This window comes from Eriocheir sinensis, chromosome 26 (assembly GCF_024679095.1).
Source record: "Eriocheir sinensis breed Jianghai 21 chromosome 26, ASM2467909v1, whole genome shotgun sequence".
NCBI lineage: Eukaryota > Metazoa > Arthropoda > Malacostraca > Decapoda > Varunidae > Eriocheir > Eriocheir sinensis.
Window position 1 is genome coordinate 13,924,711 of NC_066534.1, and position 6,008 is coordinate 13,930,718.

The window sequence follows — 6,008 nt, forward strand, 5'->3', positions numbered from 1 at the left end:
TTCAAAGTCTCCCATTGATGTACTAGGTCCTGTTTTCCTCCGTGACCCTTGATCCTTCATCCCCAAGAAGCAAACTAGTTCTTGAAGGAATGCTTCTGTGGCTCGTCCGTTCGTTGTCCTGTGAACGTGGGCGAAAGTTTCCATCGTCCTTGCGGCGTGAGGTGAAGGTCTGTGTGGTTAATTTTACTCTTCAGTTAACCTCCCTAGTCTTTATTGGGACAGTAAAAAGAAGTGTGTGTGTGTGTGTGTGTGTGTGTGTGTGTGTGTGTGTGTGTGTGTGTGTGTGTGTGTGCTTGCGGGTGAGTGTGCGCACGAGAGCTCACGCCGCGGGAGCCGAGCCAAGGTGCGAGGCGGCGTAAGGGTTGGCTGCGCACCGATAACACCTGGACAAGTTGGCTCATCAGGGCGGCGGGCAAACAGGTATAAGGTGCGAGTACGGCCGCTCCTTTACCAGCATTATTCGCGGGCTTTTAGTTTGTACACACACCGGTGATCTGGGCGAGGGAGGGAGAGAGGAGACAGTGGGTAGGAGGGGAGGAGGAGGAGGGTGCAAAGCCGTAGGGGGCAAGGAAGGCAAGATAAAAGGGAATGGAGGAGGAGGGTGATGTAGGTCGTTGCTCCCCTGACTTGTCGTCCCCATTAAGTGGCTGACGTGTTCCAAGGCTGCTGAAGTACTGCCTCCACCCGTCACCCGCTCCGTTGGCTTCAGATGATTAAACGTTTTTTTGTCACGAGTTGCTAAAGAGAGCAAACTGATTAGCAAAGAAGATTTAGTTTGGCAGGTTGTTGTGATGGCTGTAAATTCCTCTTTTTGCGGTTAGCGCCACTGATCATTTGCCATTTTAATCTTGTGTGTGCGGATAGGGAATTTGTTTTACTTCAGGTACAAGTGTTTATGTGAAGGTACGATAGATAAAAAAAAATTTACTCTTACTAAGCAGTCGTGACAAGATTGTTCTCTCCTTAGCATCATCAACCCGTTAGTTTCTTAAGCAACACAAATTTCAAGGGATAGAAAGGGAGATAAATTATGTCAACCATGGATTTATAGAATTGGGAAAAAAGTAAAAACTGATTATTTTATCTTTCGGCCGCACGAAATTCATAATTAAAAAATGACATCCGAATAAGTGTCTCAGGGATAAGAACCATACAACTACACAACAGTACCCAGTGGTCCTCTGTTCCTCGTTTTGTTTGGTTGAGACTTCTCAGACCCTCGTGACAGGAAGAATGCTATTGTTTCTATGTTATTCCGTAGTGCGCTGACCGTTCTCTCATGACTAAAAGATGTGAGGGATTTGACTTGAGTACACACCTGAGTCCCGTGCGTCTGGGTCCGAACGAAAATTATTTAGGTACGGACTGAGGATGAAATTGTGTGTTGGGCAAGCCTAAAGGGGGGCCTGGGGTGGGGGTTGGGGGTTGGATGCGATAAGCTAGTGTTACAACAGAATACGTGGGGAGTGTTGCATGCTACGGGAACAGTGTAGTGAAGCGGTGTCACCCAGTACGGAAAGGTGGGAAGCTGTTGGTTTATCATTTTGAAGATCAGTGTGTGTTTAGTATATTATTTTGTTTGTGTGGGTGTGGGTGTGTGTGTGTGTTTATGAAGACAAACCGCAACACCTGTTACCTTGGTATCATAACAGGGAAGTGAGTGTAAATGCATACTGATTACTGATTCAAGCAAAAGTATATAAGGGATAATACTGAAAAATAGGACAATGTTCATGAAACATATGAAATATCTCTACGTACTTCTACTGGAAAAATGATACGCCTATAAACATAATGAGTTAACGCTTTATCAGCTAAAAAAAGTAAAACAATTTTCGTAAGAGAGAGAGAGAGAGAGAGAGAGAGAGAGAGAGAGAGAGAGAGAGAGAATCATTTAACTCCACCAACCGCCGCATTGCCGTGTGTGTGTGTGTGTGTGTGTGTGTGTGTGTGTGTGTGTGTGTGTGTGTGTCCTCGCATGGCACAGGGGTGAACCAAACTTTGCGTCCCTTGAGCAGGCAAGCATCTGGAGGCGGTGGAGCAGTAGTGGAGGTCTTAGGAACACTTGGGAGCCGGCTAATTCAAAGGGCTGGGCGGAATGTTGTGAAGGCTTATCGTTAGTGATCTGATTATTATTATTATCATTATCATTATCATTATCATTATCATTATTATTATTATTATTATTATTATTATTATTATTATTATTAGTAGTAGTAGTAGTAGTAGTAATGCTGTTATCAGAGCCGCATGATAGAAGTTAGTGATGGTGGTTAGGAAGTTGGATGTGGACAAGTTTCAGACCTTAATTAATAGAATATAGTACGGTGAAATGAAGACTCTTAATCATATCTGTGACTCTGGTCGAAAAGATTTATGATAACTATTCAAAAATTCCCTAAATGTGTCAGACTATAAGCGATGTGTGGAGTGAGTGAAGAAATACAGCTTGTAAATGAGATAAAAACTTTAAAGAAATACAGACACAAGTAGCAAGCCGCTCATAAGCTAACGTGATACAAGAGCGTGTAATCATTTTAAAAACCTGGATGGAAATATCACGCGTAGACTGATATAATCTGGATAGAACATACGGAAGTGCAGAGGTCGTGGATGGCTGCCAGGACACGAAATGTAAACGCTGGGTGACGTTCCATCATTCAGCGAGGAGGGGATGGGGTACTCGTGTGTGCGATGCTGATCAAACACGCGGCATTGAGTACCCTAAAGTGCTTGCAGATCGTTCGACCAAAGGATGGGATCAGTTCGCCAGCGCTTTAAATGGAGCGGAGCCATCACGTGCGAGTGTACGGAATGTTATGGTGCTGCAGTGAAATGAAGGGTGATCGCGCAAATGTTTGTTAACTAATGTTAGAAATGAGTACGAAAGGACCACGATATACTTAAAATAATATCTACGTTTTGTTGGGGGACTATTTCAGAAACAGAATAGGAAATGGAGGCTGCCTAAGATATATTTTTTGCTACTGTATTCTGCTTATTGAGGAAATGGATGGGAAGAAGCAAAATTATGTTGGTGTATACGAAAAGGAAAGTGTATGTGTGGTGTGGATGGTAAGAAAGAGGTTTGTTGAGTGTTAAGGGGATGTGCCTAATATAGTTTGTCATCAATTGTGTGGGAAGAAGGAAAATGGCAATATTCTGTAGAGTTGTTATGATGAGAGAAAAGACATACAGATAAACTGAAAATTCTTGAGTAGGTGATGCAGTGAACCTAACAAACTCGAATGCGTCGCTGCAGAGTACAGAATAATGAGTGAGCGAGCGCAGGGCAGCATGACGGTGTGGTAGGGAAAAGGAGAAAGGAACTATAAGACTGTCCTGATAAATGTAACGGTGGTGGTAGTCTTTATCCTGATTATCCTAGTTGACAGCGTCGTAAACATTTCAGTTAATTGCTTAATCTAACTGAGAGCGTCGACACACACACACACACACACACACACACACACACACACACACACACACACACACACACACACACACACACACACACACACGTCACCATAAGTAATTCATGTTCTTTTCTTTCTTGCTAGTTTCTTTTGCAACATTTTTTTTTTTTCGGTGAATTTTACCTCATCATATTTCTCTTCCTCCGTCGTGAGAGTATTTTTTTTTTTTTTTTATATATTATTGTCGGGGATCACCACGTTTCTCATCAACAGATTATTTCATAGTTCCTGATTTTTTATTGTTTCCCTCAAATTTTCCCTCCGCGGTGCTCTCTTTTCTCGGCCCCTCGCGGCGCCCCACTCCCTCACGTATTTTTACCGCTGTCAGTCGTCGGGTTTTATTAACAATCTCTTGTGTACCGTGACTCGTCTTGACCCTGACTCGTATACTTGATTTCGTCCTTTCTTGGGAGGCATGCTTGTGTGTGTACCTCGTGACAAATCTTCCTGCAATCTTAACTTTATAAACACACCTTTTGTCTAACCTTCAACTTCTTCTATACACCATTATTCTCCCTTCTTCAATCCCTTAACCTTATTCCTTTCAGCTAAGACTTCTTACTGTATCAAACGACGTACTCTTACCTATAAACCATACCTGTTAATTTACCTTGACCAGCGCTAATGACCACTGACCTTACCAACCTTACCTTTCCGTGTTAAAGTTTACCTATTAAGCTGTACCTGACGATTTACCTTTACCTGTTGATTTACCTGTTAATGTGTGCTAAAGGGAAACGGAATGCCTTGTACCTGTGGTCGGGCAGGTGTGGAAGGCTTGTTTACCTGTGTACCGAGTTTTAATGAGAGGATGCACAGGTGAGGCTCGGTCGGCTTCTTTTAATCTGGACTTTTAAAGTACTCGAAGGTATATACACTCAGGTGAATCACGACTCTCTCTCTCTCTCTCTCTCTCTCTCTCTCTCTCTCTCTCTCTCTCTCTCTCTCTCTCTCTCTCTCTCTCTCTCGCTCTCGCGCTTTTTCTCTCATCCACACACATACACCCACATACTCTAATACACGTGAAGGAACATCTTTTGATTGAGTTCACAGTGTCCGCGCGCCCGACAGTGATGTAGCGAATGGTGCCGCGTGGTCCTGCGCTGAAATATTTTTGTTGTGCCTTATTTGGCGGTAAAGGTGAAGGTGGGTGGAGGCGGGGGAAGAGGAAGAGGAGGAGGAGGAAGAAGAGGCGTTAGGCGATGTTACTTGGGATGATTACTCGGGTTTTACATATGGAAGGTGTGAGGGAGGCAAAATTAAGAAGAGGGGAGAGGAAGAAGGGGAAGGTAACGTACGGGAAGAGGGAGAGTGTGGGTAGTCGGGGTAAGAGGAAACTAAGAGGACATGAAGAGGAGGACAAGAAGAAGAGAAGGGGTTTAGATATGATAGGTTGGAAAGAGGAAACATCAGGAAAAAAGAAAAGAAAGGAGAAGGGAAAGAGAGTGGATGGTTATGTAGGGGATAAGAGGGAGTGTGTAGGTCTGGTTAATGAGAGGGAGGAAGGGAAGGGAAGGTGGAGGGAGGGAGTAGGGTCAGGCTAATGGGATGGTGGAGGGAGGGAAAGGTGGAAGGGAAGGCAGCTGGGTTGGTGGAGGTGAAGGAGTGACAAGATGATGCTGAAATTGGTGAGGAGAGAGAGAGAGAGAGAGAAGGGGAGGATGCTCACGTAAGCGTTACTTTTAAATGAGTGTAATTAGGTATTGTGTCCCCCTACTAATTATTCTCTCTCTCTCTCTCTCTCTCTCTCTCTCTTCTCCTCCCATTCGTTTCCTTCATTTTCCTCCTCTTGCAGCAAATTGGGAATACCTTCAAAACCAACCACTGAAAAAGAGAGAGAGAGAGAGAGAGACTGTCCAAGCGGTGATGTCATGTTGTTAGTGTGTTGGGGGCTCTTCGTCGGCCAACCCGCCACCCTCAGTCAGCCAGCCAGCCTCTGCGGCACCTTTCCTCCCTCCCTCCGCCCTCGCCGTCCTCGCTCACCGCTCAATATAGGCGCCGAGCCGTGGGTCCTGCCTCGCCTGACCCGCCTCGAGGCCTCGTGTCCGCGGCGCCGACGAGGCAGGAAAAGAGAGAGAGGCAAAAAAGGACCCGAAAGCCTGGGTGTTTAGATGAAACGGGAGTGAGTCAACCGGGGCTTATGAAGGCTGTTTAGAGGAGGAGGAGGAGGAGGGAGAGGGGGAAGGAGAAGAGGAGGAGGAGGAGTACTGTATAGTTTTTTGGTCTATATTCACTAGGAGGAGGTAAAGGGGACGAAGAGAGGAGGCGGTGATTAGTGGTGGTGACGGTGGTGGTGGTGTGGGTTGGTAGAGAGAAGAGGAGGAGGAGGAGGGTTTTTGTAAGGCCGACGGAAGGGAGGAGAGTATTTCAAGACCAAGGTGGCTCCTCTTCCTGTGGTGCTTATGCGTTACTCACTCTTCCTCCTCCTCCTCCTCCTCCTCCTCCCATTTTCCGTATACAGACAGTGAGGTAGACAGCCGTGGCGGTTTGTGGCGGGACCGTGTGAATGGGACGTGTGTAAACTGTGGCGCC

At 45.6% G+C, this 6,008-nt stretch overlaps 1 protein-coding gene across 14 annotated transcripts in view; it reads left to right on the forward strand.

Moving 5' to 3' along the window:
* The window catches only part of LOC127003784 (titin-like), a 326,729-nt gene that overhangs the window by 276,510 nt on the left and 44,211 nt on the right, over window positions 1-6,008 (forward strand). The gene's annotated exons all lie outside the window — the stretch shown is intronic.